This window comes from Pelophylax lessonae, assembly GCF_965119305.1.
Source record: "Pelophylax lessonae genome assembly, chromosome: 2".
NCBI lineage: Eukaryota > Metazoa > Chordata > Amphibia > Anura > Ranidae > Pelophylax > Pelophylax lessonae.
This window is the reverse complement of record NC_138769.1, coordinates 140,018,303-140,044,667: the sequence shown is the minus strand read 5'-3', so window position 1 is coordinate 140,044,667 and position 26,365 is coordinate 140,018,303. Positions and strand designations below refer to the sequence as shown.

Genomic DNA, 26,365 nt, shown 5'->3' with positions numbered 1-26,365 from the left:
AAAGAAATGGACTGGCCACAACAATTGCTCCATAGCTTTTTTACCCTGTGCTTCTATACCCAAAAAGTTGTTTATAATTTAGGAAAGTGCAAATTCTATTCACTGAATTCTCCTTTTAAAAAAACATGAAAATAATGCACACTTAAAGCATGGACTGACACACATTTTTAAAAGTTTACGTACATTCAGTTAAAAACAGCCCAAAAAATTAGAGGTTAATAAAGGAAAAAAATGAAACCTGTATCGTTGAGTTACTGGGACTTCTTCTGCAACATGGATAGCTCTAGAATTTCAAGATGATCAGTGCAGGTTTATCTCCTGATGCACTAGATGTTTGGATTGTTCACACTGCCTACATTTCTAACTTTATTTGAAGTGGACAACGTGACACTTCATGTCTTTGCTCAGCAGTGCAATGCATTTCATTGCTTTGCGGTGATGTGTGGTACCCACCTGTGTGCTGTGGTAAAATTATACATGTCTGCATTCTACTGCACCGCACCTCGGGGCTGCATTGCAGTGTGAATGGGGCACATATAAAACAATTGTGTACTTTGTGCCCTTGCAGTGACTTGTGTTAATCCAGTGTGGAAAATACCATTCACAACTCACAAGCCCTGTGTGCCAGGGAGGCAGTGAGTGTCAGCAGGAAGGGCAGTGTCACGTACCTGATCCAATGCCGAGGTGCAGAGAGGCCTCCCCTTGCAGTTGAGTGAGATACACCACTGAGGGTAGAACAGGAGGTGTAGCGCCCAAAGAAGCACTGGTTGTCAATAGGGTCGGTGAAGTAGACTGGTGGTCACCTGAAGGATGCTGGGCAGAAGTCCTCTAAGAGTCTTCAGATGAACTCGACAACTAGTGCCGCCAGGAAACAGGCGCAGAAGCAAGCTAAGGGTCAAACACTGTTACAGTAATAAGTCAGAGGGCACAGGCAGGTAGCGGTAACAGGAACTTTAGCCAAGATCACAACAGGAAGGCAGGTAGAAGGCAATGGCAATAAGCTGAGGTCATATACTGGAGGGCAAGGCAGATAGGTAAAAAGTCCGTAGGCCAAGCCGAGGTCATACACTGTAGAGCCAAACTAGAGCGAGGTAGGTAAGACAAGCAAGAGCGTCAGAGCCAGGAGAGGAGAGCAGACAGGTCAGGAACAAGCTAAGTCACAACAGGAAATCCAAGGTAGATTAGCAGATGCTCAGGACACAGGAAGGCTGACGACAATCCAGCAACTTGATGGGCTGAGCAGAGATCTTATATAGGCCAGCAAACGGTCGCATCTATGACGTCATGCATGCGCCGTTGCGCATGCGCATTTGTGAACACACGCCACGGCAAACCTACGTACGCCCATTAGCCAGTATTCTGCCGGTGCGCATGTGTGCAGGAATGCGCCTGATGCGCCCATCACAAAAACTGGCGAAATGCCAGTCTCACCATGGCCATTTCCCTTACAGGCAGCTTTCTGTTAAGGCCCGTACACACGTAGCGATTGTTCTGCCCTATCGGGAGAAACGCGTCAGAGAGGAGGCGTCGCGTCATCACATCTAGACCAGGCAGCAGTCCGCACTGCAGGCGGACCCCGCCATACAGCTCCTCCGTGAGGGAACTCGCTATTATTGTCTTCACAACTGTAAGTGCAACCATTTGTTTTTAATAAATATCCACTGTTGGTAATGCACTATTGCGGTCCCCTCTGTTGTGTCCCCTATTATGGAGGTCAACCAGACTAAGGAGTTACAGCAGCCAATCAGAGTCTAGTCACCTTTGGCAGGATCTTCTTTCGTCAGGCTTTCTGACTGGGTCTGTTCCTCTTGGACACAAACAACTACATCAGCCATCCTAGAGTCCAGTAACCCCCGGCAGGACCACTCATCACCATAGAACCAGGCTTCTTGTTTGGCTTTTGTCCGGTAAGAGTCTAGGGAGCACGAGTGTGTCAGAGTGCCTTCTGTATTTCTGGGAACTTTTCTACCTGGCTGCATGACCTTTGGAGCGGTCATATTCATATATGCCCTTAACGTTTAACTTCTGGTAAGAGGCCAAGCTGGTGGTGGGACTTTGCACCTTCCAATCACAGTTCACCTTTCCCCAAGCTGGAAGTTTATGTCACCATTTTTTGCACTTTATTTATGGACTTATAACATGGACGTTTATTGCACATTGGTGTATCATTAGTCACATTCTGGATATTTTTTGTTTTACACGAATTGCATACGTTTTCATTTTTTTGCATTAATATTGCATTTTTGGTTCATTTGTTTGCATCATTTTGTATGTTGCACATATGCACTAGGGCAGCGCACCTGAATACTTAAAACTGACCTGTTAGTGGGTCCCGAGGGCAGGAGTAGAGAACCACTGTAAATTTGCAGTATTGAGTTGTTAGTTTAAAATATTCTGTAATGTGGAAGCAGAACAGGCTCCTGCTCCCTTAGATGAGAGCCTCTCCTGCACTGGCCTGGTCTTGGTTTGGTGTGGATCATAGTACAGAGTACAAAGCATTTTATTACAGATTAGCAGATCATATATCGCTATCTTTTGAACTTTTACTGGACTCATTAGTACTCCTTTACTTTAATACAATAGAATGGACTGCACTCTTTGACAAGAATAAAAGGCACTTCACATCTTTTCCTCAGATAGAAAGTCTTGTCGTATCGCTCCGTTTTGATGAAGAGCTGGATAAAAGTATGATTCATGCATAAATCTTATAAAATCACTAGGACCTGCTGTGTTTTCAACCTGCAGCATCAATGAAATTCATCTAAGGGAGCATCTGATGATGTGAGAAATTGCTGAGATTTTGTGTCGGGAAGAAAAACCTGCATTTTTCTGTGGACTGTAATATTTGGTCAAATTACAAAGTCAAATGCACTGTACATAAATAACACAATGGATTCATGGATTGTTTTTCCATCTTGATATTTTTGTGCTTTCCTGCATTCCTATGACTTATCTTTCTACTTTCAGGTTATAATTTACCTGACAGGCCAAATAGGTATCCCAAATACTTCATGGTTATCATGTTAACGCAGTGACAGCTTATTCCGATGAAACAGATCCTGTGCCGACAGCTTGTAATCTTTGACTTATTCCGGGAGATTGAAAGTATTTACATTTAGTTCATCTCTACATATGTTGGCTAACTCGGTTACGTCATAAATCCAGTAATCCTGTCATCTCAAGGTTTAGCCTACACTAGTGGCCAATCTGGAGTGCAGATCTTCTTTCTCGGATGTACAGTACTTGGCAGAGCATTGCATTGTATTAAGGAAGGACCTCAGAGGAAATAACTTAAGTAAATAAAATGCAAAGAGAAAAGTTATTTACCTAAATTTACCATTCTTTGAGCTGCAGCATTTGACAGAAAAATATGTTTTCATTAATTGTTGGCAAATATCTAATATCTCACGTAATCTTTAGCATGTTAAAGTAATTTAAAAAATAGTTTTCAATATTGTATTTTTTGCAACTTAATTTAAAGGGGAATTCCCCTTTTTTTTAAAAAAAAAAGAATAATATAAAATCACCACATAAGTTGTTTTGTACTTTTAATGGTATTAACATTAACATTTCCATTTTAGTCTGAAGTTGCTGTCATTTTCTGAAACTGTCCACAGAAAGTAACCAGATATGGCAACCAGGTAGTCCAAGAACTAGGAGGGTTAATAAGACTCCTTGAAATAACATAGGAAGTCTGCGCAAAACATAGGGTAGCTTTGAATTTCTGAAATTATCAATTATCTATCTATATATCTATCTCTGTATATGTATATATATATATATATATATATATATATATATATATATATATATACAGTATATATCACACCAAATAGAATTAAAAAAGAAGTTCATTGTTAGGGCTTGCATACACTTATGCCCCATACACACATGCAGATTATCTGCAGACTTTTGTCTGCAGACTTACCAAAACCATATAATATGAGGTCAAACCTAAACATTTTCAATTTGTATGCAATCCGGCAGGCCCTTGCACTACATAGAACAGGTAAGTCTGCAGACAAAAGTCTGCAGATAATCTGCACGTGTGTATGGGGCATTACACAAGGCTGTTTTTTTTCAGAGAATAGGTCCAGTATCACAAACCCCTCCTGCCCGCCGGTGAACTGCATCAAATGGTGGGTGTGGCCAAATTGCACTAACAGTGGAACTGTCTTAAATGGGCAATAAATACCAGAGGGGGGTAATACCTACAGAGTGCAGGGATGAGGTGTGCCCTATGCACAGAATGCAGGGTTCAGGGGTGTGCTACAAGCAGAGTGAATGATTCAGGAGTGTTCTATGGACAGGATTCAAGGGTGCACTACACAGTGCAGAGTTCAGGAGTGCGATACATACAGATGATATTAACCACCTGCCTACTGGGCACTTTTACCTCCTTCCTGCCCAGGCCAATTTTCACCTTTTACCTTGCACTAAGTACAGAGTGCATGGTTCAGGGGTTCACTATATACAGAGTGCTGTGTTCAGGAGAGTATTATGTACAGAAAGTGTTCAAAGGTGGGCTATGTACAGAGTGCAGGGGGTGTGGTATGTACAGAGAGCAGATTTCAGAAGTGTGTTATGTACAGAGTGCAGAGTTTAGGAGTGCACTTTGTATAGAGTGCAGGGTTGGATGCTCTACATACACAGTGCAGAGTTCAGGGGTCGCTACATACAGAGTGCAGATTTCAGGGGTGCATTATGTACAGACTGCAGGATTCAGGGGTGCGCTATGTACACAGTGCACCCTTGAATACTGTGTACAGACTGCAGAATGCAGGGGTGCGCTATGTACAGAGTTAAGGGTTCAGGGGTGCGCTATGCACAGAGTGCAGTGTTCAGGGGTGTGCTAAGTATAGAATGCAGAGTTCAGGAAGGCATTATGCAAAGAGTTTGGAGATGTACAGAGTGCAGGGTTTAGGTGTGCTCTTCGCACAGAGTGCAGAGTTCAGTGGTGTACTACATACAGAGTGCAGGATTCAGGGATGCTCTATGTATAGAGTGCAGGGTTCAGGGGTGCACTGCACACATAGTGCAGGGTTTAGGAGTGCTCTGTGTACAGAGTGCAGAGTTCAGGAATGCATTATGTACAAACTGCAGAGTTTAGAAATTTGTTATGCACAGAGTTCAGAAGTGTGCTACTCACAGAGTGCAGGGTTCATGGGTGCGCTATGTACAGAGTACAGGGTTAAGGGGTGCGCTATGCACAAAGTGCAGAGTTCAGGAGTGCATTATGTACAAAGTGTAAAGTTAAGTAAAGGTAAAGAGGTAACCTGTAAAGGCTTTTAACCTCCCTGGCGGTATGATTATGTAAGGAATTACATACCAAAAGCGGTACAATTGTTTTCATGGAAATTTGGCGTTATGTATTATAGGCCTACAATTCTTAGTAATTACTGACTTAAACCTGACCAAAACAAGAGTCTAGTAGACATCCCAGATGTGATAAATTTGAAACACAAACGCGTGAATTATAATCGAATCAATAATATTATTTTATTATTTAATATATAATATATATAATAAAATTATATTATTGATTAGATTATAATTCATGCATTATATACTATATATAGATATATGTGTGTGTGTATATATATATATATATATATATATATATACACATATATATATATATATATATATATATATATATATATATATATATATATATATAATATATAACGCATGAATTATAATTGAATCAATAATATAATTTTATATATATATATGTGTGTGTGTGTGTGCATATATATATATATATATATACACATATATATATATATAATATATATATATATATATATATATATATATATATATATATATATATATATATATATATATATATATATATATATATATATAAAATATAAAATGTGTTTTGTGTTTTGTGCAACGCTTTTTTTTTTTTTTTGAATTTCCCTCCCTAGTTCCGCTCCCATGCAGCATTGCTGCTGCAGGGAACGGAACTAGGAAGTGATCACACCGACGGAGGAGCGGCGGGACTCTCGGCTGGTGATCTCAGCAATGAGAGATCATCGCTGGATCGGCAGGACAAGGTAAGAGAACACCGCTGCGCTCTCTGCACATCCACCCCGAGCGTGACTCGGGGTTACCGCTCCTGCAATGAAAGATCCACCCCGAGTCACGCTCGGGATTACCGCCTAGGTGGTTAAACCGTTGCCTATGGATAGAAAAATTCACGTAGTTTGACGCTTTTGCACGAGCTTGCACAACTTTAAAGCGTGACATGTTTGGTATCTATTTATAATGTCTAACATCATCTTTTATATTTAAAAAAAAAAAGTATATTATTTCAATAAAAATACGTTTGAAAAACCGCTGCCCAAATTCCCACGCATGCAATCATCTCGCACATGTGAGGTATCACCGTGAATGTCAGATCATGGCCAGCAATACTAGCACTATACCTCCTCTGTAAATCTAAAGTGGTAAACTGTAAAGGCTTTAAAATCATTGTCTATGTATAGTAAAATCTACGTAGTTTGTCGCCGTTGCACGAGCGTGCACAACTTTAAAGTGTGACATGTTTGGTATCTATTTACTCTGTGTGAGATAATTTTTTTATATTTTACAAAAAATGGGTCGTGTATTGTGTTTTTTTGCATTTTTGTGTGTATTTTTTCCTAAAAAATTGTGTTTGAAATACCACTGCCTGAATACCATGTGACATAAAAAATTTAAAAACCCACCAATTGATTCTCTAGGGCCTCTGCTTCAAAAATATATAATGTTTGGGGACTCCAAGTAATTTTCTAGCAAAAAAAAAAACCTCATTGTTATATGTAAACAAAAAGTACCAGTAAAGGCCTTGTCTTCAAGTGATTAATACAATATTTTTTGTATTTGTTTAGCTAGGTAAATGTAGCACATCAACAGTTCTTGTAGAAAATACAGCAATAAACACCAACAAAATGTGAACACATTTGGTGTAAAATATTTAGAGACATCTTTTGATACTGACCATTCTGCTGAGTATTGTGACATCTGTTACGGCTGTTGATGAGTCGAAGGTGGCAAAAATCCAGTGTAATAAATCTAGTTGGGATACATTCAGTGGCAAATTCAGAATCACATAGAGCAAAGCTGAAAATCCTAACTAAATGAATAGACACAATCTTAGAATTTACAAATTACTCTGCAATCACGGTTCTACAGTTAAGAGTTTTACAGACATGTATAAACCTAAAGGATCATTTTGCAAATAAATAAATAAACAGAATATGGACAAAGAGCTAAAACTTAGCCTACCTGAAAGAGAGAAAGAGAATTTGAACCTTTTTACTATAAAACACTTCTGCAGAAGTAAAGTTAAATCTTTGTTTGCATGCAATCTAATCTTTTGGACTGCATAGTATCACAATTATTCTTATGCACCACAAAAGGACCAAGTCATGTGGATGGAGAGGTACTGGTTGAGAGATGTGGCTACAAAGTAATTGCTTTTGTGTGTGTGTGTGTGTGTGTGTGTGTGTGATGAATACTCAGGGGGTTCAGATATAATACTACACTATGGAAAGAAAGTACCCCCCCAAAGGTTCTTGGGTTGTGGGTTGTGAGAGAAATGGAAGGAGATGCCCAGCCTGACTTTCTGACTTTCGAGGTACAAGACATCAGCTGGCCACTGCCCTTGAAGTTAAGATCCAGAGTGGAGTCCAGGAGTAAAATGAATTATTTTAATTAGATGATCAGTTATATCTGATGCAATATCTGGTTTTCCTACTGAATAACCCTGCATTGGATTCCTGAGCTGTGCTCACCTCATTATACCCTCACACTCACCTGAATGCAGAAAAACACATTGCAAAGTAAATACCGTATATACTCGAGTATAAGCCGACCCGAGTATAAGCCGAGGCCCCTGCTTTTACCACAAAAAGATGGGAAAAATGATTGACTCGAGTATAAGCCTAGGGTGAGAATGCGGGGTGGCAGGCATGGTACAGGAAAATGCAGGGTGGCAGGCATGGTACAGGAGAATGCAGTGTGGCAGGCATGGTACAGGAGAATGCAGTGTGGCTGGCATGGTACAGGAGAATGCAGGGTGGCAAGCATGGTACAAGATGATGCGGGCATACTAGTGCGGCTGTGTTTCACTTACCTGTTCCAGAGGCGCCTTCATTTTAAAAATGGCGCCGCCCGGCGCCGACACGTCATTGCGCACGCGCCGCCGCCGCTCGGGAAAGCTGGTATACGTTCGGCTATTCCCGGCCTGTCCCGAGCGGCGGCGGGGCATGCGCGGTGACATGTATACGCCGGGCGGCACCATTTTTAAATCTTAAACACGTCGGAGCGGCCGGGAACTTTTTTTTTTGTTGACTCGAGTATACGCCGAGGGGGACGTTTTCAGCACAAAAAAATGTGCTGAAAAACTCGGCTTATACTCGAGTATATACGGTAAGCAGCTGCAATGCCATGATCAGAAGTGTTGAATGCTGTAGTTTCTGCAGAGTATGACAGAGGTCTGCACAATCTCAGACCGGTGTTACATAGTTACATAGTTAGTCAGGTTGAAAAAGTCCATCTGGCTCAACCAATAAAAAAAACAAAAAAAACAACAGTAATGAAAACCCAACCATATAATCCCATATACACAATCCTATACCCGTGTTGGTAGATACAGAAGCATAAAATCATGCAACCATTTGTTTCATCTTCTGATGATTCTGGTGGCAAGATCTGTCGATCACTCGAGTTGCCAAACCTGCATACCAGCTGCAGCCATTATGAAGGTTCCACTCTCTTTGTTCTCTAGATCTTTATGTATTTTATGTAAAAGATAACGCAGAAGGAAAAGGTGGATGTGTGGATACCTTCCTCCAAAAGGCGTATAGAAGCAAAAAGCAAGGACTGCGGCGCTGCGGTCTCATCACTGCTGTGTGTTCAAGTGATATAAGTGAGGGGGTGACTTATTCCTACAGGCTTCACTTTTATCTGAACAGGAGAGATCAGCAGGGAGCCTAAAGATAAGGTAGCTGTTGTGAAATGGTCATGTTGTAATAGACATTGTTCTCACATCAACTGATAATGACTTTAGTGAACACATTTGCTGAAATATTTTCTATTCTTATTAGTAACTTTTACACATTTTTATTGTATGCCTGCAACCTCTTGCATAATGTTTTTCTGCTGTAAACTTTATTTAAAGAAACCCTGTCACCAACAATTAAAGTGATTGTATGCCCCGCTTGGTGATTTTCATCTACAGGTAAGTCTATAATAAGCCTTACCTGTAGGTAAATGAATATCTCCTAAACCTGCGCGGTTCAGGAGATATTCACCCTGCATGCCGCCGCTGACATCGGTGAATGCACTCTGAAGGTCCGGCGTATTGTGCCGGAACTTCAGAGTTTCTTGCCGGAACAGAGGGCTCCCACACGGGAGTGACGTCATTGCGGCTCCAGCCACTCACAGCGCTGGAGCCCGCAAACCTGGAAGAAATGCCGGGGGAACATGTCAGCACCCTCAACGGTGACTGGGTGCCGCTATGAGGGATTCGTTCTAAGGTAAGGATTCCATAATGTGCTAGTATGCGATGCATATTAGACCATATTGCCATTGTCTTCCAGGTTTTTTTTTTTCAGTGGCTTACTACTGCTTTTAAAGGTAAAAGCACAGAAAAAGTCAATTATTTTAAATGCTTACTTGAATTTCTTTTTCCATAAATATATATTTTTTACATGTTGCTAGAAAAATTGACTAGTCAATTTCCTAGCACAGCCCCCATCTCTGTCAAAGCCCACTTCCCTTCTGAGAGTCCATGATTACTCTCTGTGCTAGCAGCATTTCCTCACTCTCCCCTACATAATATTTTATGTAGCTGCCAGGGAAGGAGTGAAGGTAAATACTACAGAGAATAGAGTATTACTAATAGAGTGACAGCTCTAAGTCTGCTGGGACTGGTGACATCACATTTAGGATAAAAAGCACCCAACAGCAGTCTTGGGGGCTATCAGAGACCTTTACAGGTAAATACCATGCATAAAATATGTTACAGACACATACAATCTTATGGGAAGATTTTTGCTGAAATAAGTGTTCTAATGACCAGGCCTCTTTAACCACTTGACGACCGCCCACCGCAGATTTACTGCAGCAGGCAGCCGCTCCTGGGCAAACCAGCGTAGTACTACATCGCTCGTCCGGAGACTCTATTGGGCGAGCACGTGCTGCTGCCGGCGCGCATCCACCCCCGCTCATCAGCTGGGGAGCCAGTGCGTGTGACAGGCGGCTCAGATGGCCACCGGCCACTGGCGATCTCCCCCCGCTGACAGAGAATAACAGACAGCTGATGTAAACACAGCCGTCTGTCCTTCTCCCTGAAGTGATCACAGAGGCTATGTGATCCTGCTATATAGGATCGCATGTCTCTGTGATGACTTCACAAGCCACGCCCACCCACAGTTAGAATCACGCCCCTAGGGACACATTTAACCCCTTGATCACCCATACTGTTAACCCCTTCCCGGCCAGTGTCATTTTAACATTAACAGTGCATATTTTTAGCACTGATTACTGTAGTAATGTCACTAGTACTCCCAAAAGTGTCAAAAATGTCAGATAGGGGTCCGATCTGTCCGCTGCAATGTCGCAGTTCCGCAAAAAAGATCGACACCATTACTAGTAAAAAAAAAAAAAAAATAAAAATGACATAAATCTTTCCCATAGTTAGTAAACGCAATAACTTTTGGGCAAAACAATCAAAATACGCTTATAGCAGAAAACAAATTGGCCTAAAATGTTAAAACATTTAGATTTTCATTTTTTTTTTTTTTTGAGAGAATTTCATATAAAAGAATGTGAAAAATATTGTTAGTTTTTCAAAATTGTCGCTATTTTTTTGTTTATAGCGCAAAAAATAAAAATCGCACAGGTGATCAAATACCACCAAAAGAAAGCTCTATTTATGGGAAAAAAAGAATGTCAATTTTGTTTGGATACAGCTTTGCACGACCGCGCAATTGTCCGTTAAAATCACACAGTGCCAAATCGCAAAATAGGGCCTGGTCTTTGAGCAGCCAAATCCTCTGGGGCTAAAGTGGTTAATATCTTGAAAACGCATAAGGAAGAGAGAGAAACTCTCCACAAACTAAGGAGAAAGTATCCCTATTGGAAGATTTCCTATCACCTCTTGCTCTCTAAAAGTAGTATTTCCCCTAACTTTCTTGACAATATTCACCAGGACCAATAGAAAGGTGGATCCACCCAGTGGGACACAGACAGCCATAAAAATTTACTAGCAAGGCTAATACTTCCCCAGTATATTAAAAACTAAAATGTTACCTTTGCATACACTTTGAATTTGCAAAATGCCTCTAGTTTAGAAGGACTGACTCCTGAACTCTGCATTAGTTTGTCCTTCCCATGACCATACCAACATGGTAGGAATGCTGATGTGGTGTGTAGCCTCTGATGCACATATTTTATCTGTAGAAGCATTGTAGATGGAACAAGTAGGACCCAGAAAGCAGAGTGGCAGGCTTGTTCAAAGCCAACAGTTCAAGGTCAGCAGAAGTAGAACACTAAGCAAGGTATACAATATTAGAAACCTGCCTTCATGACCAGGCTTCTTGCTTGTTGATCCCTCCTTGGGATCCTTTAAAAGAGGAAGATAGCCAGAGGACTAACCTGTATAGCTAATACATGTGAAGCTATCTAGGTGAGTTAGCAAGTTGAGTCATAGTCAGAAATAGTTAATGGATAGTAGTCTATTCAGACAACGCAATATCAGATAGGAAGACTGCTGTGCATCCTTTAGTATAGACTTATTTCTCTCTTTAATTCTCATGTTTATTTGACTTTAGAACTTGATTTGTTGTTGCTTTTTTTTTTTTACAATGGTTGCTAAGTACAGTTTGCGTTTGCTATTATCATCGCACACACGTAGGTGAATGACAGACATAATTTTTAAATGGTCTAAAAGCAAGGCATTATGCCAATGTAATGAGCTCTGTAACAATGGCAATTATTGAGCCGTAATTAATTCCTCATGCTGTTTGAGTAGTAGACACATCTATTTGTCACAGCTTTATTTTAGGTAATGAGTTAAACTCCACTGAACTTGCTTAGAAATAAAAGAGAATCATCCACATTCTAAAGGAGACTGTTCATGAAAGTGGATTGGGCATTGTGCACTGACTGATTGCTAGACAAGAAATGAAAGTCTATCTCTATAAAATAGGTCCTAACAGCATTCTTTTCAACTCTTAAAAATCATGTTGGATAATGATTATGGCGGTGGCCATGATAATGTGAATGGTAATGGGAAGATATCCTATGATCTAACAGTCACTGACAAGATACTTTTGTGCAAAGCAACCTCTACATGATTTACACTTAATTAATGAGCCAACTCAATGTGATGGTAATGAGCAGGGTCAGAATGGATATTATGTAAAAGCAATGCCTGCATGAAAAAATGACATTGTATCATGTTAACCAACATTTCCCACTCATCTTCAAAGTAATTGAAACATGTGAAATAGATTGAATAACAAATCAAATGTGTGCTGACTGCTGGTGTAAAAAGATCTAACCCCCCCCCCCCATCCTGCTAAACTCAATGTTAGCAGATAAGCTGGCATTTAAATATGTGACTTTTCCATTTCTGTGCATAGAGGCTGCCGGAAGCCTTTATTGCTTCCATGAAAAATCTATGTAATAATGGGCATTACACCATTTCACCTCTACTTTACATCTCTTCATTCCTCCTCCCTTTTTTGATTTTTTTATTTTTTTATTGGGTGACCTCAACCAAGAGAACAAAAAAAAGTTCCAGCCAATCAGCAAAGATGGAGTGATCTGATTGTACACAGGCAAACTGAACACAGGCAGACTTTGGAAGGTAAGCTTGGTAACACCCCCAGCACTGGCAATGCTAGTATGGTAATGGTAGTAGCACCGGACAGGTTACACAATTTAGACTCTGCTACTAGTGACCCTGCCACTGGCAATTCACCAAAATTGCCAGCTGCAGGACTGATAATAGGCTTGCTGTCTGTCTGTTCCTATTGAATGGCTTCATCTGTAGCTAAGAAAGCAATATGTCCAATTGCTAGCGATCAAGAATGAGCAGCCTTCAGACCAGCAACAGAGCAGCTTGCTGCTGCCCCCAGCCACAGTGGGAGGGATTCTATTAAGAACAAGCAGACTTTGGTGATCCTGCCACTGGCATTTTGTCTCTAATGGTAGATTCACCCATCTGACATTAACCTTACAGAGGTCTTCCTTTCCTTGCTTCTACTGGCTGAATAGAGCAGTGGGGGGAGTAAAGACATGTACGCACTTTCAATTTTTCTTGCTTTAACCTAGCTGGCTAAAAAAAAAAAAAAAAAAAACCTGAGGAGCTAGCTGTACTAACGGACCAAAAAAACGCCTGCTACAAAAGCGCCCAGGTGTGTTGTTGCAGGCGTTTTTTTTTTGGGCATTTTTTGGGCGTCTTTGGAGGAAGGCATAACATCTGAACTTGTGTATAGGGGTATATATACACACACTTATAAGTATTTATACACATACACACATATAGGTGTCATAGGAGCGAAGTCCTATGCCTGTTAATAATTTCATTAGCGCAGCCATAGGGTTCTGCTACTTTCACACCTATATATGTGTATGTGTATATATACATACATGTGTGTGTGTATCTATACCCCTATACAGAAGTTCAGATGTCATGCCTTCCTCCAAACACATCCACAAAAAAGCCCAATAAAATGCCTGCAACACAAACAGCCAGGTGTGAAAGGAGCGAAGCCACTATCCTGCTCTACTGCAATTCTAATACAATCTTTTTTCTATGGCGGTCACCCTGACATGGAAAGGTTTGATCACCCTGCCATAGCAGTCAGAGCAGTTAACCCTACACTACGGTCCCCTGACACTTAACACTTTCCCTACAGAAACTAGATTATTAAATCTAACTATAGTGGAAAATAGTACCCTAACTACACTAGATATCCCTTTCCTCACACTAATAATTGCTAAATGACACTTTTGAAGCAGGAGTAACAGAACTGCTTCCACTCTCTTCCACAGCCCTGTATTAAAGTGCTAGAGATTTGGCAGGGCTATCTTATATACTGGGGGTCATATTCACTACTGATTGGCCTCTGGACCCCCTAGTCACTCCAATCACATTCCTAGCATCGTCCTGCCCCCTCAATTGGCTTTTACTGATGGTTCTGGTCCAATCACAGGCTTTTAAAGCCCAGTTCCTGTCCCATTGCATTTTGGTCGGTTCTGGTTGCCGAATTCCAAACTTTTTCAACAAAGAGTTAGAAATTCGGCCGAATTTCGAACAGTCAATGTTCGGGTCGAACCGATGGTCGACCCGAACCGTTCGATCATCCCTATTGGTGGCCAGAGCTACTCCAGATTTGGCCGGACCTTGGTTTTATAAAGAGGTAGGATTATAGCTTTATCTCTGGAATAAATCTCCTTCCTTATGCATGCTACTATTCTGCTGGCTTTGGCAGCTGCAGATTGACATTTTGATTTGATTGATTGCATGCTATTGCTTAGTCTATCTTCCACTAAGACTTCCAGATCTTTCTCCATTCTTGATTCACCCAGAGGTTCCCCCCTAAAGCGTCCCCAAGTGCAATACCTTACATTTCTCCAAATTAAACCTCATTTGCCAAGTAGTTGCCCACTCTGATATTTTGTTCAGGTCATTCTGTAAGATTTCTATATCTTGATGAGAAAATATCTTGATGAGAAATTATTGCCCTGCTTATTTTTGTGTCATCCACAAAAACTGAGATTGAGCTAATGATCCCATCCTCGATGCTATTTATGAATACATTGAACAAAATTGGTCCCAGGACTGAGCCTTGGGGGACCCCACTTACCACTCCCAACCACTCTGAGTATGTGTTATTTATCACCACCCTTTGGACACGCCCCTTTAACCAGTTTTCTATCCAAGAACAAACCTTGTAGTCGATGGCTGCAGACCTTAGTTTGCAGATTAAGCATTTGTGAGGAACTGTATCGAATGCCTTAGCAAAATCCAGATACACCACATCCACAGGTCTCCCACTATCTAGCTCACAGCTCACCTCCTCGCAGAATGTTAACAGATTGGTTTGACAAGAACATCCTTTTTTAAACCCATGCTGATTACTACTGATGATACTGTTGACTTTAGCAAATTCTTGAATATAGTCCCTTATCATCCCTTCCAGTACTTTACATACTTTTGATGTCAGGCTGACCGGCCTATAATTTCCCGGGATATGCCTCTGCCCTTTTTTGAATTTTGATATCACGTTGGCTTTCCTCCAGTCACCTGGTACAGCTCCTGTCAAAATACTATCTGCAAAGATCAGGAACACTGGTCTAGATATAACCTTACTGAGTTCTTTGAGTACTCTCCGATCACGCCATCCGGTCCTGGGGATTTATTTGTGTTAATATTGTCAAGCCTTTCCATGATTTCACACTCTGTTAGCCATAGCGGCAAGTCCTGTGATGTGCTGCTAACCATACAGTCATGGTCAGTATACCCCTCCTTTTCCTGTGTAAAGACTGAGGAGAAGAAAGCATTTAACACAGTTGCCTTCTTTGTGTCCTCTGTAACCATCCTCCCATTATCATTAATTATGTGTGCAACGTGCTCTGACCTCGCATTTTTGCTATTAATATATTTAAAGGATTTCTTAGGGTTCACATGGTTATTCTTATAGTCCTTTTTGAGACATTCAAAAGAGGACTTGCAAAATCCTATTCTAATATATGTCGTTGAAGGCAGGATTTAATAGCTCTATCTTGTATGTACAGTATATGTGACAGGTATGTGTCACCATACAAGGCAGCCATATACAATATATGAATTATATTCCTTATATTCCTTTTTTCTTTTCTTTATTTTTTACTAAGCCTCTTTTACACACAGCCTTGATTTTATAAAGCCCAAGTCTTGATTTCATAAAACCAATTTGGATGAGAATAAGATTAGGAAGATAAATGTGGTATACAACAGATGTAAGAGTACCTGATAAAATTAAATTCATGCCCATTGTTTTCCTACAATTCAACAAAGCAACTTATTAACCTCAGTGTAGCTTTTAAATCCTACCGGGTATCCAGTGCGACCATAATAATCCTTACTTCTAACGTTTGATTTTCTAATGTAGGGATTAACCATTAGCTTTCCTGAATCCTTATATTTGAAAAGCAAAACTGAATATTACAGATCACCTTTCTATCAAAAATGCGGAAAATTATCATTCATTTACTTTAACCCTTTCCTTCCACGAGGGTAAATACAACAGATGAGCCTTTTAAATGTATTCCTGGATGTCTACATGGGAGCCGGTTTAGATTTTTTTCAGCCGACTGTTGGATTCCTACTAGACGTGATTTAGCTTTTTAGTGTAAGTAATCTACAGCCACTCAATCACTTGCAGACACATTGGAAGGTGCTGTTCCCCCATTCCCCTCCTGCCATGTATTCCAGGTACTACTGCCCCTCCTGAGCACCCAAGATGACCATGGTCATTGTCAGCAGGGTGAGTGGTAGATGATCAGTGAACATCTGGTTGCTGATCTTCCCTGTACTGAATGAAGCCAGAAATGATGAGCATTTTGTCCCTTCCTGTCATTATATGGCAGCTGTGGCTGGGGAAGAAGCTAATAAAACACTTGGGTGCATTTGGGTGTAAAGGTGACTTTAGGGATCTAAGAGGCCCCTGATGTCTCCTTAAAGAGGACCTATAGTTTTCATTACGTTATCACAATGTGGTTTTCAGCAATACAGTTGAGTAATAAAAAAAGTTAAAAAAAATGAAAGCTTTTAAAAACAACAAAAACAAACCTTTTTAAAGCCCCCTGCCCCAAAGTACACAAACATATGTGCATTAACATGCACATCAGGTGTGACTTTGTGCGAAAACGATGATTGTGCTACGCATATTAGGTATCTCTTTGCATGCCAGAGTGAGAGCAATAATTCTAAAGCCACAATTCACAGTCATTCCACTTCTCAATTTGAAACTTATTTAAAGAAATTTCACTCACATATGCATAGCTCCCAACTGTCCCTAATTTCGAAGGACTGTCCCTGATTTGGAACAATGTCCCTCTGTCCCTCTTTCCTCCTAATTTTTCCCTCATTTTGGTCTTATCTTTATAGTTGTAAATAAAATGCACTTTTATCTTTCAAAAAGTGTTTCCCACTGCTAAACCTTTCATCCAATTTCTAAATTGCATTTGTAAAATTATAAAGCCAAAATAAAGGAATTATAGTGGTTAAAAAAAAAAAGCACTAGTGGGTTTAACTTACCTTTTTTATGATTCACTTTTAGGGGGAGTGGCAAGAGGTGTGTTCTATGCCTAGATACTTTTGCTAATAGGTGTCCCTCGTTCCCATCTTAAAAAGTTGGGAGGTATGCATATGCCATAACACCTAGTGGACTGAGAACCATTGTGTTAATGGAAAGAAGTACTTTGATCACTAGGTACCTGGCTTAAAAGAACTTTCAGTAATGCATTTTTTTTAGGAACAGCTGCATGTGGATGGAATGAAAATCGTATGCAAATGTTCTGCCATGCATTCCTGACTTTGATGAATGGACCTCACATACTTTAGAAAGGGGAAGCATTAAAAGAAGTGCACTGATGTGAGGCTGGAAAATCTTTAATGTCATCATTTAGAAAGTTAGAAGCCTACAATAAGCCAGGTACAAGCTTACAAGGACCTTTCCGGTGATATATGGCAGCAAAATATTTGTAAGAGATTTTTGTAGACGAGAGTCAGTGTGACAGAGGAAAGTGATATATATGCAGTGTTTCAGAAGCTTATTTTTATTGTCAGACTGAAAGGATAAAATTGTCCCATAGAATACAAAGCATTTTGATCATCTGTTATGGACTCAAATCAATACTCAACATTAATAGCCAAGCAATTTAATTTCTTCATAGCTCTAGTGTTGTCCTTTATCGACAGATTAGATAAACAATGGTGTTCTGACTTGCACTTTCTTTACAAATCTATTTGCCAATATGTACCTGTTGTCTGGCCATGATGCTATGGCAGTGTTGGCCACCTAAATAGTTTAGCTGTTAAAATGGTACGTAAAAAGAAAAAAACAGTTCTACAACTTTAATCGGAATTAACCAGCAGTTGCATGTTCATGTACTTGTTAAGACATGTATGTGATGATTTTTCTGATTGTAAGTTGCCGCAGAAATTGCATGAGAAGCAATTCTTGTTAAGTTAGATTGCATTTTGACTTACAGTTTGTCCAAAACTGAAAATATACGTTGCCTTTAAAAACCCCATTTGTCCTAGGGGGGCAATTGTTTTTTTTTTTTTCTAAAAAATGCTTCTATAAACAAAAAGCAGAAAGGCAAATACTTTTTCATTTTGCAAGGTGTTTTTTTGTGAATGTTGTGCTTTCTTTGGGGCCTTTGAAAAATGTCCCATTCTCTGCGGCAACTGATAACAGAAAGGGTGGGAAGATATCTTACAAAGTCTTTTCTTTGGATCCAATTAAAATGAACTAAATTCTGGAAACTGTACTAAAAGAAAAGGCAGGCAAAGGACAAATGACTCGTTATTCAATTGTTTGTACAACTGGCTGTGGCTGATCTTTTTCCCATTACATGGCTTATTCTGCAGTATTTTTCTGGGCAGAGACAAACATCTCAGCAGAGGCAGGGCTCTGTTCCACATGTTAGAGCTTACAACAAGAAAAACACTGAGCAGCACAGTTGTGACATCACCAAATCTCATGCCAAATATCCCTTAAGCTAGGTATACATGTTCAGTCTGGCTTCTGTTGAACAGACAATCGTACACATGTATGAAAAGTCATTCGGTTCCTGGATTTGGAACGTGTGTACTGAGATTTAGACTAGCAATCATAAGCAGCAGTGCCATAGCCCTCACACTGCAGATATACAGCTTATGAGGCTGTAGGTGCAGCAAAGCCTAGGCACACTCATGTAACAGGACACACACTACTTTTTTTCTGACAAAGAGATGGATTTCCTAAAGGTAAAAAGACTGTTCACGTTGCAATTGCAGTCTGAAAGGGAATTATCCCCAGGGTTTAGGGAATTAGGTGAACCTCTGCTGGCCTTCATCATCCAATTATCTGCAGGTAAAAATGCTTTCTTACTCATTTTCCTTGCACATGATTGGGTATTCTTTGCAAAGTGAAGCTTCGCTTAATTCACTAAGTTCTAGGAAAAATTCACTTTTACAGTGCAACTTCACTTGCCAAGTGAACAGTGTATTTTCTTTTGCTAAATAAACCCCAAAGGGTACATTTTCAGGCTGCTTTTCAGGCATCGTTAACATTTCTAGATGTTCCATATAGCATAGAAATTCCAGGCTCAGTTTAGGACAGCATCAAAAGTTCCTAGTGAACTTACAGCACTTTTTACTAGGCTGAAGCTAACTTGAAACATACAGTCTGTATATGCTTTGATATGCATGAATCCATGGAAGTGAATCATTTCTGTATATTACACTGTAGATACTGCTTGAGCGGAGAAGTCAACTGCTACACTACTTAAAAATGTCCCGTTTATAAATACTGTAAATACTGTAATATAGTGCTTAGGGTGGCGTCCTTGATATAAGGTAATCTATATTGTTATGACTGATACAGAACACTTTTTGGTTGGATCTTAGTCTGCAAGTTGACAGCAAGTGAGGAACTATAATAGAGGTTACTTTCTGTATTGGGTGTGCTGGTTCACTGACACATAAAAGTCAATCACGGGGCACCATACACAAAGTAACTGTTTTCTGAGGGCAAACACCACTCTGAAAGTAAGATCTTTTGGGATAAACCTTTTGTGTCCTTGACTCCATAAATAGCAATGCATTAAGTATAGAAAGTGCTTCTAAATTTACTGTACAATGAGTGTAGGCATACATACGTTTTGGATAGAGATGAGGTCCAGGTTTGCAGTTACCATGGGTTCACAATGAATCCCTATGGTTCGAAAAGTTTGCACATCTCAAACTTTTAGCTGAAAGGTTTGCAGGTTGCTCCCAGAAAAAAGGAACAAACTATATTTCAGTGCATAGCCGTTTCCTGGTTAGTTGAGCTACAAGAATTAATAATTTGAATGGGTAACTCAGCCCCCTCACTATAAAATGGTGGGCTCACAGTAGGCATATTGTCAGTGTGTGTATTGAAGTAGTCAACTCCAGACACCCATATACACAAGTCTTTTTAGAAACTGAGTGTTTGTAGCGCATGCCAAAATCCAAATGCATCTGAAATGCAGTGTCCCCAAATAACCTAAGCCTTACAGAACCTTACAGACAGTATTGAAATGCACTGACCTTTTATTGTTAACTGTTTCAGGTTATACTTATGCTCAAATTAATCTTAAAATATAATTATTATTACATTCTTGTCAACGTGTCAAAGAAACAGCTAAATCTGCCTTTGGGCAGAGGTTTATCATGAGTTGTAGAGTACACATATTGACTATGGACCTGCCAATGTAAGCATTGCTGTCTATTCATCTGTCATCGTATTTATTTCATAAGCCTTGGAAAAAAAAACATTAATGTAATAGCCGGAGGTTTTTGCAGTTACTGTTTCAGCTTAGACGAAAAGAAATCCCTTTTTCTGTACAGCTCACTGATGCGGCTGCCAAATGTTATTTTCTTGTGGCCCATCAGAAATGTGGCTTGTTTCTGTCAGCTACAATGAGTTTTAGTAGTTTAAATCAAATCTCCTAAGATCCCCTGGTGGCTTTGCTACTCTGGTAGTGCGCAATGACAATGAAAAAAAAAATGTTATCAACATTGATGTTCAGAGGTTATCATTTACTCCAGAGCATGGATGGGTAGCAGTTAGGACTCCAGCTGTTGCCAACTAAATCTCCTGTGATGTTCAACTAGTAGTATAGAGAAGAGGAAAAAGTGGCTGGCTGCTGTGTACTTCGTTAAAAACATAATTAAACCATTTCCTTTACTAATCCTTAGAGTTGAATTCCTCATTACGATTTCTCTGGTAAGCTTTCCTTTTTATTGTTTATTTATTTATTTGTATTTTAGTTGTATTAGTCAAAATAGTGTATAGCTAAGCCGTTTTGTCCTCCAAAGAAAATCTTTAGAAAATATGTATTTTTTATAGTAATTGTTTCTCCCCTTTAAAGAAATGCTAGGTCATCACTGCCTCATCATTATTCATATTCTTTAAGTGAAAATTCCCTTGGCCTCTTTCTTTCTTCTGGGACTCCTTATTGGTAATTTAATGTGATGGGAAGCCTCACTGGCCAATAGGGAAGCATGTAAGACAATGGGAAAGTGCAAAACCAAACTAAAATGTTACGGAAAAAGTCAAGATTAAAATAAATACAAAAATAAATATTCTATCTATCTATCTATCTATCTATCTATCTATCTATCTATCTATCTATCTATCTATCTATCTATCTATCTATCTATCTATCTATCTATCTATCTATCTATCTAATCTATCTAATCTATCTATCTAATCTATCTATCTATCTAATCTATCTATCTATATACAGTATATATATATATATATATATATAAATATTGGGCCCCCTTCCTTTGCACGCACATGAAATTTAATGGCATCCCGGGCTGATTCCGTAGAGTTAACTATTGAGTTGGCCCACCCTTTGCAGCTATAACAGCTTCAACTCTTCTGGGAAGGCTGTCCACTAGGTTTAGGAGGGTGTCGATGGGAATGTTTGACCATTCTTCCAGAAGCACATTTGTGAGGTAGGTCAGTCACTGAGGTTGGAAGAGAAAGTCAGGCTCGCAGTCTCCACTCTAGTTCATTCCAAAGATGTTCTTTCGGGTTGAGGTCAGTCAAATTCCTCCACTCCAAACTCGCTCATCCATGTCTTTATGGACCTTGCTCTGTGCACTGGTGTGCAGTCATAAAGGGAGCAGGACATTGTCCAAAATGTCTTGGTATGCTTATACCTTATAAGTTTCCTTCACTGGAACTAAGGAGCCAAGCCCAACGCCTGAAGAACAACCCCACACCATAATCCTCCCTCCAACAAATGATTTGGACCAGTGCACAAAGCAACTTGTGGACACCCTTCCCAGAAGTTGAAGCTGTTATAGCTAGGGTAGGCCATAGAGATAGATAGATAGATAGATAGATAGATAGATAGATAGATAGATAGATAGATAGATAGATAGATAGATAGATAGATAGATAGATAGATAGATAGATAGATAGATAGATAGATAGATAGATAGATAGATAGATAGATAGATAGATAGATAGATAGATAGATAGATTATAGTTGGCTGTTTCTCTGGACCTGCTGATTTTCAAATTATGTTTTCATTAAAGCTAGCTAATGGTAATGGTTCACTTAAAACTGTGTACACTCTTAACAAGTCAGTGCTTAGTAAAAGTCAAAATTTACCAGCTAGCTGTTGATACAGATCAATTCTTCTTTTAATAACATACCCAGCAGGGACAACATTTTTCTGACATGTTTCATGTTATACACAGCACTTTCTCAAAGAAGCATTTATTTGTTCATCATGAATACCTTATATAGCATGTGTTAAAGGACAGCAACTATTGTTAATAATTAAAAAACACAATATTGCTGCGCTAAAGATAATACATATAAAATATATATAAAATAATGACAAATCGTCCGTACTAAAAAGAAAGGGAAAGCAGCCACACTAATCTGGAATATAACAGATCAAAATACAATAAAACAATAACTGTGGCGCTAAACCCTATGAAAAAAGTCCCAAATGAATGAGAGAAAAAGCAGTCCATACAGATGTATCCCCCCCTGCAATAGCAGTGCCCAATGCTGAGCGGATCCCCTGTGATCGATCTGTGATCAGTCCTCGCACTGATCACAGATCGATCACAGGGGATCCGCTCAGCATTGGGCACTGCTATTGCAGCACAGCCGCTCCTGGACGCTGAGAGCCGACACACTGGAGCCGCAATTATACCATTCTTTGAGCCTGTCAACCGGGGATCAGAGTGGGAAGCTTCCTGTCTCCAAACCTACTTTTTGGGCGCATGTGATCTCTGTTATGGGGGTCAACTACAGCTGGTAAGGAGTGGTGTCATTGGAGTGCTTTCTGGTGGTGGTTCTTCAGCTCTGGAGTGGCTTCATTTGTCTACAAACTTGGGGATACATCTGTATGGACTGCTTTTTCTCTCATTCATTTGGGACTTTTTTCATAGGGTTTAGCGCCACAGTTATTGTTTTATTGTTAATAATTAGAAAAGATATCTAAGAATGTGCAAAGAGCAAGGGATCCTTAAATGCTCTTTTCTTGTGGTGTTTGGATTTGTATTTTAGAGCAGTGTTCAGGGGCTAAAAAAAAGTTCCAAACTTGCTTTCAGAGTGGAGCCTACTGGCACAAATGTGCATAAATTCCAGTGGCTAGAATAAATGAATATTCTAGCTAGTAGAATGCGTTGGCCCTTATGCACTTTTAAATGCCATACACCTGTAAATGTGCTTGAATGTAAAGTGTAGTTTTCTTTCATGTCAGATTGTATTTAATAAAGAGATTTTTTTTGCATACAAATTAAAGATATACACTGCCTGGCCCAAAAAAACAGTCGCCACAAAAAAAAAAAAAATAGGTCACACAATCTAATATTTAGCTGGATTAGATTACGGCAAGCATTCGCTATTGCAATGTTTCAATAAGCTTCTGCAATGTTACAAGATTTATTTCCGTCCAGCGTTGCATTCATTTTTCACCAATATCTTGTATTGATGATGGGAGAGTCGGACCACTGCACAAAGCCTTCTCCAGCATATCCAAAAGATTCTCAATGGGGTTACGTTCTGGACTCTCTGGTGGCTAATCCATGTGTGAAAATTATGTCTCATGCTCCCTGAACCACTCTTTCACAATTTGAGCCTGATGATGCCTGGCATTGTCATCTTGGAATATGCCCGTGCCATCAGGGAATAAAAAATCCATTGATGGAATAACCTGGTCATTCAGTATATTCAGGTAGTCAGCTGACCTCATTCATTGGGCACATGCAGTAACTATCCAATGAGATAGTTACTGCATGCTTAGTTTAGTTAGTTGCTTAGTTAATTCCAGGTAGTGACTTTTTTTTTTGGGCCAGGCAGTGTATATGCAAGCGATAACAAAAAGACACAACCTAAATAAAAAATCACGCCATCCCATCACAGCATAGATCCATATAATAAAATATGAACATACTGCATATAGTACATATCAGATACAGGATTTCTAAATAAAAAAAAAAAATCTAACCAGCATTTCCTTATACGGTGAAATTTAAACAGGGCATTGCGTAGAAATTATATTTGCTTTTCATATGTTATACTCTTACTCAAATATTGGGCCTATTCAGGTATTGTAGGCATCAAGGAGAAGCTGAGTCCCATTTAACGAAGATCATTCTTCAGGCGATAAAGAGTGCTCTAGAAACCGCTAGGAGTTATACTCCAAAAGAAAAGAGTCAAAATGCCACAAAATACAGTAAAACCTTGGATTGCGAGCATAATTTGTTCCAGAAACATGCTTGTAATCCAAAGTACTTGTATATCAAAGCAAATTTCCCCATAAGAAATAATGGAAACTCAGATGATTCGTTCCACAACAATTTATTCATAACTTTTTCAGTTTATAGTCCATATAAAAAGATTATAGCAATGTGAAAGGTTGGGTAACCATAAAATGTCCATCCACAAATGGCAGCCTCCACAAGGGGATTAGGAGCAAAATCCAGCAGGAACTACAGTGTATACAAGAGGAGAGGTGCCTCTTAGTGTAGCAATATTGTTACATTTAATGATGGTTCAACATTTATCAACTCACATGGTTGATGATTAAAAGAGGCACATCTAAGTATGCAGGCATCCGGGATAAAGCTGGATCACGTATCTGTTATGTGATCAGCTCATCTGGGTAGTGTGTGCGCACACCGCCCTGGCTGTGCTGTGTTTCGTTACAGCATAAGCTGATTAGCAGGTCCTGGACAATAATTGATTGCTGAGACCCGTGATTGGCTCAGCGATTCCTAGAAGAGAGCTTTCTGCTAGTAAACCCCTTAATTGTCCCCAGATGTTAACCCCTTCCCAGCCAGTGTCTATAGTACAGGGACAGTGTATAGTGTTATCACTGATCACTGCATTAATAGTATTAATGCCAGTTACAGTACCCCCCACCCAGTGTTAGTTAGTGTCAGATTATCTGCCACGCTATCACAGTCCCACTCTGTGGTTGCTGCCATTACTCGTATTAAAAAATGTAAATATATATCCCATTGGTTGTAGATGCTTTAACTTTTTTGCTCAAACCAAATAATATACACTTAGTTTTTTTTTTTTTCTCAACAAAGACATGTAGCAGAATACATTTTGGCCAAATGTTTTAAAAAAATTGGATATGTTTTATAGCAGAATGTAGAAAACGTTGTTTATTTTCCAAATGTTATGTCTTTTTTTTTCGTATACAGTATATTGCCAAAAAAAAAAAAAAAAACAGTGTTCATTAAATATACTTAACTGCTCTGTGTAGTGATTTTGCACAGAGCAGCCTATATCCTCCTCTTCTCGGGTCTCTTGCCGGTGCTCCTTGTCCCTCCCTCCTGTTGAGTGCCCCCACAGTAAGCAGCTTGCTATGGGGACACCTGAGCCAAGTCACAGCTCCCTGTGTCCATCCAGACACGGAGCCGTGGCCCGTCCCCATCCCCTCTTTCTCTTCATTGGCTCACTGACTTTGATCTCAGCCAATGAGGAGGGAGAGTCCTGTCCAGCTGAGTCTCTCACGCAACATCATTGGTTAGCGATGGGGCTCAGGTAAGTATCAGGAGGGCTGAGGGGAGCTGCTGTACACAGGAGTTTTTTTATTTTATTTTAGTGCATAGAATGCATTAAGTTAAAAAAATGTCTGCCTTTACAATCACTTTAACCACTTGCCGATCATGCCATAGCTGAATGATGGCTATAGCGCCATCGGCTAGTTCTGGGAGGGCCTACAGTGACGCTCTCCTGAACTTGTGCTTCCCACGTGCCCCCTGGAGCGCTCACCCGGAAGTGCCTGTGAATGCCAGGTACGCTGGACCCATCACAGATTGGGGTAAAGGGCCAATGACAGTGGCCATTTACTACGTGATCTCTCTGTTCAATGACGTAGGTTTTAGAGCAAATTATAAAAAAAAGTTCCAAGAGTAAAAAGGGATTAAGTTATAACCGTCATTCATAAACTCAAATTTTTTGTGTTATTATAGATTTTCACATCCGCCAGCATCTGACTTCACATACCACTAGCCATGTAACCCAGTTACAAAGGAGAGCATACATAAGATACAGAAATAATTGTAGTGTTTGGAAAGAAAGCAAT

General features: G+C 39.8%; 1 protein-coding gene across 1 annotated transcript in view; it reads left to right on the top strand.

The window, feature by feature from the left end:
- The window catches only part of WSCD1 (WSC domain containing 1), a 351,611-nt gene that overhangs the window by 86,593 nt on the left and 238,653 nt on the right, over positions 1 to 26,365 (top strand). The gene's annotated exons all lie outside the window — the stretch shown is intronic.